We start from the raw sequence: 17872 nt of genomic DNA, 5'->3' as shown, positions 1-17872 counted from the left end.
AAACTCAATATTTATGGCTCTGATTCTGTAGTTTACAGAAACACCCCATATGTGGTCGTAAACCGCTGTACCGGCAAACGGCAGGGCGCAGAAGGAAAGGAATGCCATACGGTTTTTGGAAGGCAGATTTTGCTGGACTGGTTTTTTTGACACCATGTCCCATTTGAAGCCCCCCTGATGCACCCCTAGAGTAGAAACTCCAAAAAAGTGACCCCATTTTAGAAACTACGGGATAGGGTGGCAGTTTTGTTGGTACTAGTTTAGGGTACATATGATTTTTGGTTGCTCTATATTACACTTTTTGTGAGGCAAGATAACAAGAAATAGCTGTTTTGGCATCGTTTTTATTTTTTGTTATTTACAACATTCATCTGAGGGGTTAGATCATGTGATATTTTTATAGAGCTGGTCGATACGGACGCGGCGATACCTAATATGTATACTTTTTTTTAATTTATGTAAGTTTTACACAATGATTTCATTTTTGAAGCAAAAAAAATCATGTTTTAGTGTTTCCATAGTCTGAGAGCCATAATTTTTTCAGTTTTTGGGCGATTACCTTGGGTAGGGTATGATTTTTGCGGGATGAGATGACGGTTTTATTGGCACTATTTTGGGGTGCGTGTGACTTTTTGATTGCTTGCTATTACACTTTTTGTGATGTAAGGTGACAAAAAATGGTTTATTTGGCACAGTTTTTTTTTTTGTTTTTTTTACGGTGTTCATCTGAGGGGTTAGGTCATGTGATATTTTTATAGAGCCGGTCAATACGAACGCGGCGATACCAAATATGTATACTTTTTTTTATTTATGTAAGTTTTACACTATAACAGCTTTTTTCAAACAAAAAAAATGATGTTTTAGTGTCTCCATATTCTGAGCCATATTTTTTTTATTTTTTGGGCGATTGTCTCAGGTAGGGGCTCATTTTTTGCTGGATAAGGTGACGGTTAGATTGGTACTATTTTGGTGGGCAAACGCCTTTTTGATCGCTTGATGTTGTACTTTTTGTGATGTAAGGTGACAAAAAAATTGTTTATTTAGCACAGTTTTTATTTTTTATTTTTTACGGTGTTCATCTGAGGGGTTAGGTCATGTGATATGTTTATATAGCCGGTCGATACGGACGCGGCGATACCTAATATGTATACTTTTTTCCCCCCTATTTTTTACCAATTTTTTTAACTTTATTTGGGAAAAATTACGTTTTTGTTTATTTTCACTTGAAACTTAAATTTTTTGGGGGGGGAAACTTAATTTTTTCAACTTTTTTTTTCACTTTATTTTTTGTCCCACTTTGGGACTTGAACTTTGGGGGGTCTAATCCTTTACAATGCATTCCAATACTTCTGTATTGGAATGCATTGGCTGTATGAGTAATACTGTGTGTATTACTCATACATCTTCCTGCCTGTGAGATCCAGGGGGCTGGATCTCACAGGCTCGTCACCGGAAGGCAGCGCGATGCCTTCCTTAGACATCGCGCTGCCTTCCATGCCATCGGGTCCCCCCCTGCAGCCGCATGGGGACCCGATGGCACTGCCGACACTCGCCTCAACCGCAGGTAAAAGCCGCAAACCGCAGGCTTAACCCCCGCGGTGCCGCAATCGCGATTTAAACTTAGGACGTACCGGTACGCCCTGAGTCCTTAAGGACTTGGGAAATAGGGCATACCGGTACGCCCTAAGTCCTTATTGGGTTAAAACAGATTTTAAACAGGTATCTGAAGTCGGCTTCAGAACCAAGATACCAGTCAGTACCGAAGCCGACTTAAAATCGGTTAAAAAAAAAACGCAAAACACTGATTCTGCCCTAGGGCGTGCCCTCCTTTATTTTTGGCTCCTGCCGAAATTTCCTATGCTTGCCCGTGGAACCACCATTCGGACATACAGGCATGTAATGCACTTTGTGTCATTTCCATTTTTTGCCAGGACCTTGGTAGCTCATACAAGCACTGCCTTCTCCTCATTGTTTGTCTGCTTGCCCTCGCAACTGCATTCACTTCAATGGGACAGCTCCTTCCTGTCCAAGTGAGTAGTAGGGTAATGTCCCATAGAAGTGAATGGGGATGCCATAGTTGCAATTACACTGCTCTTCACTGAAGTCGGTAAGCAGGTTAACAATAAGGAGAAGGCAGCGCTTGTATGAGTGCTGCCTTCTCTTCAAACAGCTGATCGGTGGGGGTGTCAGGAGTCGCCTCCTCCCCCCACCAATCTGGATAGGTCATGAATAGAAAAAAAAAAAACAGACAAAGCCTTTAAGGAGATTCTCTTAGTAGTCTGCTGCTGCCCTCCTCCAACACCGCAGACAAGGGTCAGGGAGGGGGTACAGATAAGGGCCCAGGGGTGCAGACAGGAGCCAGGGAGGTGCAGACAGAGGCCGGAGGGGGGGGCACAGGCCAGGTCCAGGGGTGCGCAGATAAGGGCCAGGGGCGCAGACAAGGGACGGGGCACAGATAAGGGCCAAGGAGGTGCAGAGAGGGGCCGGGGGGCACAGAAAGGGCCAGGGTGGGGCACACAGGGGCCAAGAGGGCACAGACAAGGGCCAGGAAGGCGCACACAGGGGCGCAGATAAGAGCCGGGGGGGGGGGGGGGCACAGATAAGGGCCAGGGGCGCAGACAAGGGTCAGGAAGGGGGCACAGATAAGGGCCAGGGGCCAGGGAGGTGCAGACAGGGGCCAGGGGGGGTGACAGAAAGGGCCAGGGTGGCACGCACAGGGGCCAAGGGGGCAGAGACAAGGGCCAGAGAGGCACAGACAGGGGCGCAGACAAAGGCCGAGGGGGGGTCGCAGCCAAGGGGGGCACACAGGCAGCAGGCACAGACATGGAAGGATGATGATGGACAGGCCGGGCCCCCAATGTCGCCAGCTCCGCACTGTATGTGAAATGGCCTGGCCTGAAAAACTGTATTAAAGAGGACCTTTCATGGGTCCGGACTTTGTTAACTAATTAAGTAGCAGGACATGTAGAGGGATCTCCCTGCACTTACTATTATATCTGGACACCGCTCCGTTCCCCCGCTGTGGCCTCCGTTACTGTCTCCCGCGCTGTATGATAATTACTACTATCAGAGCAGGGAGGAGGAGACTGCCCTTTTTCTTAATGGGCTGTAGCGCTGTTCAATCGCAGCGCAGAGCGTCACAGCCAGGGGGAAAAAAAAACCTCACCTTCTCCGTGGCTGTGACGCTCTGCGCTGCGATTGGACAGCGATACAGCCCATTAAGAAAAAGGGCAGTCTCCTCCTCCCTGCTCTGATAGTAGTAATTATCATACAGCGCGGGAGACGGTAACGGGGGCCACAGCGGGGGAACAGAGCGGTGTCCAGATATAATAGTAAGTGCAGGGAGATCCCTGGGCGCTGCTCTACATGTCCTGCTACTTAGTTAACAAAGTCCAGAACCATGAAAGGTCCTAGTCTTTAAATAAACGGACTGACACGCTGCCGGGCCCCTTGTCATCCAGGGCCCCGAAGCAGCCGCTTCTCCTGTTTCCCTGTTAGTTACGCCACTGCCTATATTTACCACTGTCGGTTTTTCTTTCTTCCCTTCGTTTCCTTGTCTTACCTTTTCTTTGCTACTAATTAGTTCCTCCTCTTAATAACCTTTTTCTTTAAACCTTTGTAGGATTTTTCCACTCTGTTCATCATAATCTCTTATTTTGGAACAATTTTTTTTTATTCTCTGAAATTGGCCTCCAGGGTTTATGATGGCAGCTGCTGACATCGATATAACCATTGCGATCTGTGGGTTTGAAAAAGGTCCTCGTATGGATTAACGCCGATCCTCCACTATTATTTCTAAATCGAGGAAGTTAACTGTTTTTCTACTAATGTTTTCCGTAAATTTAATATTCTCTCAGAGCCGCTTCCTCCCCTTTTCAGATACATGGACAATCATCTATTTATCTTTTTCACAGAATAAGACTGTATCAAATAAGCAAATCCGTGCGGTCAATCCGCATCAATTGGTGCGGATTTGCATGCTGATTTGCGTGCGGATTCGGTGCAGATTTTCCACATGCGGATTTTACTAAGTGAATGAAGAAAATCTTGTCAGGAAAAATTAAATAAATTGACATGCTGCAGATTTTAAAATCTGCACAGCAAGTCAAAATCCACGCGGAAAAAAATCTGCATTGTGTGCATTTGAGAATTTCAAATTCTCATACAATACAATGTACATGACCTAGGGTGCGGATTTTCCGCACGCAATCCCGATCGTGTGCATTTAGCCTTAGAAGAATAGGTGCACTACTGTGGTGGATGCAATCAACAAAATCTGACTAAACCCTCACATTGTTTACATGAGTCTTTAGCCAATATATCCTTATATGAAGGACATACCGGAGCCTGCGCACTACGTCAAGGTATCTCAGGTGGCACGGGACCTAACGCTAACCTACCTACCTAGGTCCCGTGCCACCTGAGATACCTTGACATGGTGCGCGATATAGTCAATTTCATCCACACATTGGATCTGGTGTAGGATGTCTATGTGGCACTTGTGGTCCGCTAAGGGCATCCTCCATTGTACGCATTTCTTGCTGGGGATCGCCATTAGCAACGGACATGTGCATGATTTGCTCCCCCGGTTATTAATGCACAACTGCATATGGGGTTGAGCATTTCCTGCTTTTTGAGACCACGTTATATTATGTAATTTGTATATGTATGTCTGGAGGTGTATAAACTCCAAATTTGAATGTGCCTGATTTTCATCTATAGGCAGCATTCGGTGCACCTGTGAGGCCTGCGTCATATCAGTCAGCCTTGGGTGGGACTCACAGCCTCCTCCCTCCTCCCATTGCATGTGTGGCTTCACACTGGAGGCAACTGGGAGCTGTTTGCTGTGAGTCGGACCTTACGCTTCTGTAATTTGCCCTACTGGCCCCTGGTACTGCCCATTTGGCACAGGTAGGTTAGTGTTAGGTCCCGTGCCACCTGAGATACCTTGACGTGGTGCGTGGGCTCTGGTATGTCCTTCATATAATGATATATTGGCTTAAGTTTCATTTTAACATCAGTGTGAGGGTTTAGTCAGATTTTGTTGATTGCACCCACCACAGTAGTGCACCTATTCTTATAAATTTTTATTTGATATAGTCAATTACATCCACACATTTTGTTATCTGATGTAGGATGTCTATGTGGCACTTGCGGTACGCTGAGGGCATCCTCCATTGTATGCATTTCTTGATGGGGATCGCCATTAGCAACGGACCACATGTGCAGGATTTGCTCCCTCAGTTATAAATGCACAACTGCATATGGGGTTGAGCATTTCCTGCTTTTTGAGACCACGTTATATTATGTAAACAGAATAAGACTGCCATCATCCTTCTCTCTACTTAGTAAGGGGTCAATATATATATGCTCCCAATGTGCCATGAATAAATTGGCGAAACTGGGTGCGAGTTTCGCACCCATCACCGTATCATGGGTCTGCAAGTAAAAACAATCCCTGCAACAAAAATAATTATGATCTAAGCAAAAATCAATGCAATCCAAGATGAAGCTCTTTTTTGGTTCTTTTTAAGTTCCTCATCTCTATCTATGTCAGGCCTACTTCTTTCGGTATAATAATATACAGGGACGTCTCGTCTACGGTCACTAGGAACATATCACCAGTAAAGGATTGTTGTTCTTTTAATATCTTCAAGACTTGCCTTGTATCTTTAACCCCTTAACACCCAGTGCCGTACATGTACGGCGCAAGGTCCGCGGGGCTCTGGGGAACAATTGGGGGGGAGTCGCGGCACCATGCCTGCTTGGTACTGCACCACACCCCTGCAGCTCCAAGCGCTGCAATTGGCCAATCAATGAGACCGGCACATCGTAGCGCAGAAAGCTGTCAGAGGCATCGGGGAGGGTCGAGAGAAGGGAGGGGGAGGTGGCAGGTGCTGAACAAGTCAGCACCGGTCACCTCCGAGGTGAGGCAGGGGACACCTGTGTTTTGGGTTCCCTGCCAGCGCTGCTATTTGCTGGAACAACTCTCCAGCCAATGGCAACGCTATAGCTGCACAGGAAGAGGCAGAACTTCCCTGCATGTAGCCATTCTAGCTGGTGACTGCATGCAGAGAGGTTCTGTGCCTTTCTGTGCTGCTTGCAGCTTGCTGGGACTTGTGGTACACACCACTGCGATTTAACCCCTTTCCTGCTGGAAAGAAAAAGCTGCACAGATTATTTTCTTCATTTGAAGCTGTTCCAGATCTCTAAACCACACTCCGTCCCTGTTTCTCCCCCCCCCCCCTTCCTTTTTTTACAGACGCTATTTAGTACATGCTTCTTTTTTTTGGTCTTTTTATTTTATTTTTTACAATTTTCCAGCTTTGCACCACTTTTTCTGCGTGCGAGCTGTGACTGCTAAGTGCTGTTCAGTGCGTACCTGCCTGATCAGCACCTGGGGATTATTTGTGTTGATTTTTTAGCAAATTTTTCATATTTTATGGTTAAAAAAGTAGTTAGGGCTTTATATAAATATATATATATAGTTCTATATTTCTATTTATACACTCACCTAAAGAATTATTAGGAACACCATACTAATACGGTGTTGGACCCCCTTTTGCCTTCAGAACTGCCTTAATTCTACGTGGCATTGATTCAACAAGGTGCTGATAGCATTCTTTAGAAATGTTGGCCCATATTGATAGGATAGCATCTTGCAGTTGATGGAGATTTGAGGGATGCACATCCAGGGCACGAAGCTCCCGTTCCACCACATCCCAAAGATGCTCTATTGGGTTGAGATCTGGTGACTGTGGGGGCCATTTTAGTACAGTGAACTCATTGTCATGTTCAAGAAACCAATTTGAAATGATTCGAGCTTTGTGACATGGTGCATTATCCTGCTGGAAGTAGCCATCAGAGGATGGATACATGTTCTCATTCTGTTTACGCCAAATTCAGACTCTACCATTTGAATGTCTCAACAGAAATCGAGACTCATCAGACCAGGCAACATTTTTCTAGTCTTCAACAGTCCAATTTTGGTGAGCTCGTGCAAATTGTAGCCTCTTTTTCCTATTTGTAGTGGAGATGAGTGGTACCCGGTGGGGTCTTCTGCTGTTGTAGCCCATCCGCCTCAAGGTTGTGCGTGTTGTGGCTTCACAAATGCTTTGCTGCATACCTCGGTTGTAACGAGTGGTTATTTCAGTCAACGTTGCTCTTCTATCAGCTTGAATCAGTCGGCCCATTCTCCTCTGACCTCTAGCATCCACAAGGCATTTTTGCCCACAGGACTGCCGCATACTGGATGTTGTTCCCTTTTCACACCATTCTTTGTAAACCCTAGAAATGGTTGTGCATGAAAATTCCAGTAACTAAGTGGATTGTGAAATACTCAGGTGTTCCTAATAATTCTTTAGGTGAGTGTATATACACTGCTCAAAAAAATAAAGGGAACACTTAAACAACACAATGTAACTCCAAGTCAATCACACTTCTGTGAAATAAAACTGTCCACTTAGGAAGCAACACTGAGTGACAATCAATTTCACATGCTGTTGTGCAAATGGGTTAGACAACACGTGGAAATTATAGGCAATTAGCAAGACACCCCCAATAAAGGAGTGGTTCTGCAGGTGGTGACCACAGACCACTTCTCAGTTCCTATGCTTCCTGGCTGATGTTTTGGTCACTTTTGAATGCTGGCGGTGCTTTCACTCTAGTGGTAGCATGAGACGGAGTCTACAACCCACACAAGTGGCTCAGGTAGTGCAGCTTATCCAGGATGGCACATCAATGCGAGCTGTGGCAAGAAGGTTTGCTGTGTCTGTCAGCGTAGTGTCCAGAGCATGGAGGCGCTACCAGGAGACAGGCCAGTACATCAGGAGACGTGGAGGAGGCCGTAGGAGGGCAACAACCCAGCAGCAGGACCGCTACCTCCGCCTTTGTGCAAGGAGGAACAGGAGGAGCACTGCCAGAGCCCTGAAAAATGACCTCCAGCAGGCCACAAATGTGCATGTGTATGCTCAAATGGTCAGAAACAGACTCCATGAGGGTGATATGAGGGCCTGACGTCCACAGGTGGGGGTTGTGCTTACAGCCCAACACCGTGCAGGACGTTTGGCATTTGCCAGAGAACACCAAGATTGACAAATTCGCCACTGGCGCCCTGTGCTGTTCACAGATGAAAGCAGGTTCACACTGAGCACATGTGACAGACGTGACAGAGTCTGGAGACGCCGTGGAGAACGTTCTGCTGCCTGCAACATCCTCCAGCATGACCGGTTTGTCATTGGGTCAGTAATGGTGTGGGGTGGCATTTCTTTAGAGGGCCGCACAGCCCTCCATGTGCTCGCCAGAGGTAGCCTGACTGCCATTAGGTACCGAGATGAGATCCTCAGACCCCTTGTGAGACCATATGCTTGTGCGGTTGGCCCTGGGTTCCTCCTAATGCAAGACAATGCTAGACCTCATGTGGCTGGAGTGTGTCAGCAGTTCCTGCAAGACGAAGGCATTGATGCTATGGACTGCCCCGCCCGTTCCCCAGACCTGAATCCAATTGAGCACATCTGGGACATCATGTCTCGCTCTATCCACCAACGTCACGTTGCACCACAGACTGTCCAGGAGTTGGCAGATGCTTTAGTCCAGGTCTGGGAGGAGATCCCTCACGAGACCGTCCGCCACCTCATCAGGAGCATGCACAGGCGTTGTAGGGAGGTCATACAGGCACGTGGAGGCCACACACACTACTGAGCCTCATTTTGACTTGTTTTAAGGACATTACATCAAAGTTGGATCAGCTTGTAGTGTGTTTTTCCACTTTAATTTTGAGTGTGACTCCAAATCCAGACCTCCATAGGTTGAAAAATTTGATTTCCATTTTTTTTTTGTGTGATTTTGTTGTCAGCACATTCAACTATGTAAAGAACAAAGTATTTCAGAAGAATATTTGATAAATTCAGATCTAGGATGTGTTATTTTTGTGTTCCCTTTATTTTTTTGAGCAGTGTAGATATACCGTAAGTTTAATTTTTAGCCAGTGTTCACTGTAGTGAATTTTTATACTACAGTTTACTTTTTTTTTTGTGTGAAAAAAGAGCTGCAGTTAATGATAGTAAGTTATATATACACTCACCTAAAGAATTATTAGGAACACCTGTTCTATTTCTCATTAATGCAATTATCTAGTCAACCAATCACATGGCAGTTGCTTCAAAGCATTTAGGGGGGTGGTCCTGGTCAAGACAATCTCCTGAACTCCAAACTGAATGTCAGAATGGGAAAGAAAGGTGATTTAAGCAATTTTGAGCGTGGCATGGTTGTTGGTGCCAGACGGGCCGGTCTGAGTATTTCACAATCTGCTCAGTTACTGGGATTTTCACGCACAACCATTTCTAGGGTTTACAAAGAATGGTGTGAAAAGGGAAAAACATCCAGTATGCGGCAGTCCTGTGGGCAAAAATGCCTTGTGGATGCTAGAGGTCAGAGGAGAATGGGCCGACTGATTCAAGTTTTTTTTTGTTGCAGAAAATACTTTTTTATTTGCAACTTTTCTTCTAAATTTAATTTCAAATTTATTACAAGCCCCTTCACGTGTGAAAACACTACATATACACCTATCACACTAAATAAAGGTTTACTCATTTCACACATCACACCCCAATAAAATAAAAATGGCCCGTCCAGTGTACTTAGCTGAAGAGGCATACGCCATCCTTGCTTCCCATACTGAGTCTGCCAGTGAGGGAGAAGAGGATGTCACTTTCCCCTATTCCTCTACCCCCTCATCATCATCATCCGCTGATGAGGGACCCTCTAGAAGGTGCCCCAGGATAGCAGAGGAGGCAGCCCCACAGAGTGAGCACACATGGACCGCACCCCCTGACGATTATCAACACCAAAAGTTTGTGAGCAACTCAGGAATTCTGATAGATTGTGCAGGCTTCACTGAGCTAGATTTTTTCAAAATCTTCTTCTCTGAAGATTTTGTAAATTTATTAGTGGCCCAAACCAATTTATGCGCCCAACAAATTATTGATCAGAACCCTACTTCGCCATACGCTAGACCCCTAGGTTGGACCCCTGTAAGTGCAGCAGAAATTATGACATTTTGGGGACTCGTGCTGCATATGGGCGTTATAAAAAAAAGCAACCATTAGGCAATATTGGAGTTCGAACATTTTTTTACCAGACTCCAATTTACAGTCAGACCATGACCTGGAATCGATTTGATTCGATTTGGAAATTCCTACACTACAATGACAATGCACAGTGCCCACCCCAAATTGACCCAACATTTGACCGTCTGTTCAAAGTTAGGCCTGTCATTGATCACTTCAGCACAAAGTTTGGTGAGGTGTACAAGCCCGATAAAAATGTCTGGGTGGATGAGTCCCTATTACTTTTCAAAGAGAGGATTAGATTCCGCCAGTACCTGCCTAGCAAACGGGCAAGGTATGGCATAAAGTTATACAAACTTTGTGAGAGTAGCTCCGGGTACACCCACAAGTTCCGCGTTTATAAAGGGAGAGATTCCCAAATAGAACCCCCAGAATGCCCCCCTATCCTAGGAGTTAGTGGGAAGATTGTGTGGGACTTACTGCACCCACTGCTGGATAAAGGTTACCACCTCTATGTGGATAACGATTATATCAGCATACCCCTATTCAGGTCCCTAACTGCCAGAGGTACTGTGGCTTGCGGCACAGTGCGCAAATATCAGAGAGGCCTTCCTAGATCCCTGGTAGGGCAACCACTGAGAATGGGTGAAAGTAGGGCTCTCCTCCATGAGAACATGCTGGTGGTTAAGTACAAGAGGGAGGTCCTTGTACTGATCACCATTCACACTAACGCCAGCTCCCCTGCCTCTGTACCTGGTACCTCTACCACTGTCCCCAAACCAGTTTGTATACTGGACTACAACAGGCACATGGGAGGGGTGGATCTTTCAGATCAACTTCTGAAGCCCTACAGTGCCACATGAAAGGCAAAAGTGTGGTACAAATAGCTGGCCGTACACATTGTACAGATGGCAATGTGTACATGCTATTTGATTCTGCAGGCCACAGAGGAACTTTCCTTTAGTTCCAAGAGGTGGTAATCAAGGCCCTAATTTTTCAAACCCACTCCGGGAAGGGTCCCAGTACTTCAGGAAGTTACGGTGCCCGTGTTGTACCAGGGCAACATTTTCCAGGTCAAGTCCCCCAAACAGCAAGGAAGGGAAGGACCCAAAAAAATGCAGGGTGTGTTCCAAAAAGGTGATAAGGAAAGACACCATTTACCACTGTGAAACCTGCCCTAAAAAACCTGGCCTGTGCATGCAGGAGTGTTTCAGAATCTACTACACATGTATTTAATTTCATCCTTTATGCTCCCTGTAATATTTCCACTTTATATCTCTGATTTAGTCCACCTCGCTTTCATATCCACTTTCCAACAACCATTACATATTCTTTTTTGTGAAACAACTGTTAGGTCAAAAGTGCCCTTTCCACCCCTTAAAATGTTCGTACGGGGGTGCTCTTTCCGAAATGGGGTCACTTCTTGGGTTTTTTTATTTCTGGGGACCTCAGAATTTATTTAATGCGACATGGCAGCTAAATTCCATATCTGTTTATTCAGGCCTGCAAAAGCCATAATTTGTATTTAGCCTCTAGAGCCCTGCTGTGCGCCCGTAGAACAGGCTACGAGCACATATGGGGTCAGGGCTGGCCTTAGGTGTTCAGGCGCCCTGTGTGAGCTAATTTTGTGGCGCCCCACCCGGTTCACCTAAACATACACAAAGAGGAAAACAATCTTTGTAACAAACTTTTTTTTTTTTATTACAGATAATTTAGGTGCAAGTGCAAGCAAGTACAATCATACCCAGTGTCACCCATAGCCAGTCTCCTGCCCCCCTTAATCATACCCAGTGTCAACCGAAGCCAGTCCCCTGCACTTCTTAATCATACCCAGTGTCACCCTTACCCAGTCCCCTGCCCCCTCAATTAGACCCTGCCCCCCTTAAATTAAGGGTGTCAGACACTGGGTATTATTAAGGGGGGCAGGGGACTGGGTAAAGGTGACAGGGTATGATTAAGGGGGGCAGGGGACTGGCTATGGGTGACACTGGGTATGATTAAGGGGGGCAGGGTCTAATTGAGGGAGCAGGGGACTGGGTAAGGGTGACACTGGGTATGATTAAGAAGGGCAGGGGACTGGGTAAAGGTGACAGAGTATGATTAAGGGGGGCAGGGGACTGGGCAAAGGTGAGAGGGTATGATTAAGGGGGGCAGGAGACTGGCTATGGGTGACACTGGGTATGATTAAGGACCTTAATCATACCCAGTGTCACCCATAGCCAGTCTCCTGCCCCCCTTAATCATACCCTGTCACCTTTACCCAGTCCCCTGCCCCCCTTAATCATACCCAGTGTCAACCAAAGCCAGTCCCCTGCCCTTTAATCATACCCAGTGTCACCCTTATCCAGTCCCCTGCCCCCTTAATCATACCCAGTGTCTGTCACCCTTATCTAGTCCCCTGCCCCCCTTAATTATACCCTGCCCCCATTTAATGAAAGATATTTGGTAAAAAAAAAAAAAAAAGATAGGAACAGGTACTCACTGTTTAGGTCTTCTGCTCCCTCCCTGTCTGCAGAGCACCGGCCGCCGCCCTCACACATTGAGCGGATCCTTCCGCGGCTCTCTGTGAAGCCGCAGCACTTGGACGCTGTGTCTGCGCCCCTAAGCTCCTCCTCCACGCTCCGGAACCTGACCTGGCAGCTGCAGCGGCTCAGGTCGCCAGGCTCGCCTCACACAATCTCGGGCCGGCCTGCTGTAAGAGACCGGCTGCGAGCTGTGTCGGCCGCCGGGCGCCCCTGTTGCCATGGCACCCTGTGCGGCCGCACAGCTCGCACACCCCAAAGGCCGGCCCTGTATGGGGTGTTCGCAAAATGGGGAACATGTACTGGGGTGCATTTTCACCTTTAACCCCTTGTGAAAGTGAAAAATTGGGATCTGCTAGTAATTTTTCATTTTTACAAATGTGTGCTTTGAAATGCTTTCACAAGTATTTCTATCTTCTGTGAGACACCTGTTTGCTGAAAAGTACCCTTTCCACCACCTAAAATGTTCGTACGGGGGTGCTCTTTCCGAAATGGGGTCGCTTCTTGGGGTTTTTCATTTCTGGGGACCTCAGGAATTTATTTAATGCGACATGGCACCTAAAATCCATGTCTGCTAATTCAGGCCTGTCAGCTAAATTCATATTTTGCAGTTTGCCTGCTGTGTGTCCATGCAGCAGGCTACAAACACATATGGGGTGTTTCCTGAATGGGGAGAAAATGGGGAACATATACTGGGGTGCATTTTCTCCTTTAACCCCTTGTGGGGAAAAATTGGGGTCTGCTAGTAATTATTTTTTTTTTTTTTCACAAATGTGTGCTTTGAAACGCTTTTACAAGTGTTTCTGTCTTCTGTGAGACACCTGTTTGCTGAAAAGTACTCTTTCTACCACTACTATTTCTGAAATGGAGTCACTTGTTGGGGTTTTTCATTTCCGGGGACCTCAGGTATTTATTTAATGCGACATGGCACTTAAAATACATGTGTGCCAATTCAGGTCAGCAAAATCCATATTTAGCTGTTTGACTCTAGAGCCCTGCTGTGCGCCCATATATCATTTTTTGAGCACATATGGGATGTTGGTGAATTCAGGGGGGAAATGGGATACAAAATGTGGGGTGCATTTTGTCCTGTTACCCCTTGTGAAAGTGAAAAATGTGAATGTAAAGGAACTTTTTCTGGGGAAAAAAAATATATTTATATTTTTCACAGCCAAGCGTTTCCTAATTTTGTTAAACGCCTGATGGGTCAAAGTGCTCACTACACACCTTGAAATATTCCTTTTAGTTTCCAGAATGGGGTAACTTTTTGGGAGTTTCCACTGTAGGGCCACCTCAGGGTGTCTTCACATGCGACATAGCTCCTAATTACCATTCCAGCTAAATCCTCTCTCCTAACACTATATGGTGCTCCTTCCACTCTGAAGCCTGCTGTGTGCCCATACATCATTTTTTGAGCACATATGGGGTGTTGGCGTATTTGGGAGGAAATGGGGAACAAAATATAGGGTGCATTTTGTCCTGTTCCCCCTTGTGAAAGTAAAAAATGTGGGTGTAAAGCAACTTTTTGGGAAGAAAATTCTAATTTTTCATTTTCACAGCCAAGCGTTTCCTAATTCTGTGAAACGCCTGATGGGTCAAAGTGCTCACTAAACACCTTGAAATATTCCTTGAGGGGTGTAGTTTCCGTAATGGGGTCACTTTTTGGCGGGTTTTCACTGTAGGGCTACCATAGGGTGTCTTCATATGTGACATAGCTCCCAATTACCATTCCAGCTAAATCCGCTCTCCAAAAGCCATATGGTGCTCCTTCCACTCTGAAGCCTGCTGTGCGCCCATACATCGGTTTTTGAGCACACATGGGGTGTTTCTGTAAACTCCAACATCAGGGTAATATATTTTGAGTTTTGTTTGGCTGTTAACCCTTGATGTGTTGCAGAAAAAAATAGATACAAATTTTATATCTGCTAAAAAAAAGTGAAATTTTGAAATTTCATTCCCATTTTCATTGAATTCTTGTGGGGAACCTAAAGGGTTAACAAAGTTTGTAAAATCAGTTTTGAATAGCTTGAGGGGTGTAATTTCTAAAATGGGGTGATTTATAGGTGGTTTCTAATATGTAAGCCCCAGAAAGTGATTTAATAACTGAACTGGTCCTGAAAAAATTGGGGTTTGGAAATGTTCTTAAAAATTTTAAGATTTGCTTCTAAATTTCTAAGGCTGAGTTCACACGGGCGAGATTTCCGCGCGGGTGCAATGCGTGAGGTGAACGCATTGCACCCGCACTGAATCCTGACCCATTCACTTCTATGGGGCTGTGCACATGAGCGGTGATTTTCACGCATCACTTATGCATTGCGTGAAAATCGCAGCAAGCTCTATATTGTGCGTTTATCACGCAACGCAGGCCCCATAGAAGTGAATGGGGCTGAGTGAAAATCGCAAGCATCTGCAATCAAGTATGGATGCGGTGCGATTTTCACGCACGGTTGCTAGGAGATGATTGGGATGAAGACCCGATCATTATTATTTTCCTTTATAACATGGTTATAAGGGAAAATAATAGCATTCTGAATACAGAATGCATAGTAAAATAGCGCTGGAGGGGTTAAAAAAAATAAAATAAATTTAACTCACCTTAGTCCACTTGATCGCGATGCTGGCATCTCCTTCTGTCTCCTTTGCTGAACAGGACCTGTGGTGAGCATTCATTACAGGTAAAGGACCTGTGGTGACGTCCCTCCGGTTCAGCAAAGGAGACAGAAGGAGATGCCGGGCAGTGCGATCAAGTGGACTAAGGTGAGTTAAATTTAAAAAAAAAAAAATTTAACCCTTCCAGCGCTATTTTACTATGCATTCTGTATTCAGAATGCTATTATTTTCCCTTATAACTATGTTATAAGGGGAAATAATACAATCTACAGAACACCGATCCTAAGCCCGAACTTCTGTGAAGAAGTTCGGGTTTGGGTACCAAACATGCGCGATTTTTCTCACACGAGTGCAAAACGCATTACAAGGTTTTGCACTCGCGCGGAAAAATCGCGGGTGTTCCCGTAACGCACCCGCACATTTTCCCGCAACGCCCGTCTGAAAGAGGCCTAAGGCTGAGTTCACACAGGTGAGTATTCCGCGCGGGTGCAATGCGGGAGGTGAACGCATTGCACCCGCACTAAATCTGGACCCATTCATTTCTATGGGGCTGTGCACATGAGCTGTGATTTTCACGCATCACTTATTGTGCGTTTTCCACGCAATGCAGGCCCCATAGAAGTGAATGGTGCTGCGTGAAAATCGCAAGCATGCGCAAGCAAGTGCGGATGCGGTGCGATTTTCATGCACGGTTGCTAGGAGACGATCGGGATGGAGAACCGATCATTATTATTTTCCCTTATAACATGGTTATAAGGGAAAATAATAGCATTCTGAATACAGAATGCATAGTAAAATAGGGCTGGAGGGGTTAAAAAAAAAAAAGAAAAAAGTTTAACTCACCTTAATCCACTTGCTCGCACAGCCCGGCTTCTCTTCTGTCTTCATCTTAGCTGTGTGCAGGAAAAGGACCTGTGGTGACGTCACTCCGGTCATCACATGTTCCATCACCATGGTAAAAGATCATGTGACGGACCATGTGATGACCGGAGTGACGTCACCACAGGTCCTTTTCCTGCACACAGCTAAGATGAAGACAGAAGAGATGCCGGCTCTGCGAGCAAGTGGATTAAGGTGAGTTAAATTATTAGAATTTTTTTTTTAACCCCTCCAGCGCTATTTTACTATGCATTCTGTATTCAGAATGCTATTACTTTCCCTTATAACCATGTTATAAGGGAAAATAATACAATCAACAGAACACCGATCCCAAGCCCGAACTTCTGTGAAGAAGTTCGGGTTTGGGTACCAAACATGCGCGATTTTTCTCACGCGAGTGCAAAACGCATTACAAGGTTTTGCACTCGCGCGGAAAAATCCTGCATGTTCCCGCAACGCACCCGCACCTTTTCCCGCAACGCCCGTCTGAAAGAGGCCTAAGAAGCTGCGAAGGATAAGGAGGAGATTGGAAGAAGCAGCATAGAAAGAGCCAGTGATTTTTGTGTTACCCCTAAGCTTTCCTTTATTGCAGCGCGGATCCTAACCCCTTTTTATACGTTTTGGACTGAGAAAAGTGGGGACCTACTTCTACAAAGGGACTGCAGCTAATATCAGCACGTCATCTAATACACAAAACTTTTTTATACTATTACTACCAGGTGTGCTCTAGCAGAGAAGTATTCCTATTGGTGGGACTTTTGGGAGCACTATTACTGTGGGGGCACCTTGACACAGTATCAGCTTACCACAATAATTTTTGGGGGACGTTATGTTTACACTATTGTCAGGGGCAGTTATTTTAAGGCACTGTGTGCCAATAATTATTGAAGGGCAGTATCTGCATGGTACTACTATTATCAGGGGGTTTATCTGTTTCTGCAGTATAGTATTGGGGAGCACAGCGGCACAGTATTGGGGGTTGTAGGATGATTTGTCCAGAAGATGGGAAGATGATGGAAAAGTAGTAAACTAAGATTTGTTTGGTCAAACTGCAGAGACGAGAAATGGCTGAAAAATGGTGGTCTGGTCTGAAAGTCTGAAAGGAGAAGATGAGGAAAGAGAACATCTACATCAAAGGAGACGTCACTGGATGTAAGAGGTATGGGGTGCTGTATTACCCTGTATGTTCTGTAGTGATATTGTAATGTTAGGAGGAAAGGGGTTAGGTTGAGAATTTGGTATGGGGGGTGCGCTTTTTCAATCTTTGCCTCAGGCAGGAGAAAGGCTAGGTGCACCCCTGATCTATGTATAGTCATAGGGAAAATCCAGGTCATGGAAGAAATAGATGAATCGTCACCTGTCCCCAGCTGCGCTGATCTCTACTGGTGCCAGACAGGTCTCATACCTGAATTCAGTAGATGACTCTTGTGGAGAACCTTCTTATAGTTGTCTGAAGAATCAGCAGGCAGGTTCATCTAGTGTCTTGTGTGATGTATCCATGCCTTTCATTTCACCTTCTTGTGTATGTGGCTACATTCACATGTCATAGAAGAGGTGGAGATGGCGTTAAATACCTAAATAATAATCGTATGATTTCTTTCAGATTACACCTTGTATTGACATTGCACCCGACTAGTAAACAGACGGAGAACTCGTGGCATCCTGTTCTCTAAAGGATGTTGACTGCATTTGTCTAAGTCCATGATCTGTTGTGTGCCCAGCGGTGACCAATGTATACAGAGAAATACGCTCATTTGTTTGATGGTGAATGCAAAAGTCAAGAAGAAAAGCGTG

At 45.5% G+C, this 17872-nt stretch overlaps 1 protein-coding gene across 1 annotated transcript in view; it reads right to left on the bottom strand.

Moving 5' to 3' along the window:
• Window positions 1-17613, bottom strand: part of MFSD13A (major facilitator superfamily domain containing 13A) — a 62423-nt gene extending 44810 nt beyond the window's left edge. Inside the window, exon 1 of the mRNA XM_040437860.1 lies at window positions 17484-17613. The gene's annotated coding sequence lies outside the window, so the exon portion shown is untranslated. The remainder of the gene's footprint in view (window positions 1-17483) is intronic.
• Between the last annotated feature and the right edge of the window lie 259 nt (window positions 17614-17872).

Source organism: Bufo bufo, chromosome 6, assembly GCF_905171765.1.
Source record: "Bufo bufo chromosome 6, aBufBuf1.1, whole genome shotgun sequence".
NCBI classification, from domain to species: domain Eukaryota; kingdom Metazoa; phylum Chordata; class Amphibia; order Anura; family Bufonidae; genus Bufo; species Bufo bufo.
This window is presented reverse-complemented; position numbering and strand designations above follow the sequence as displayed.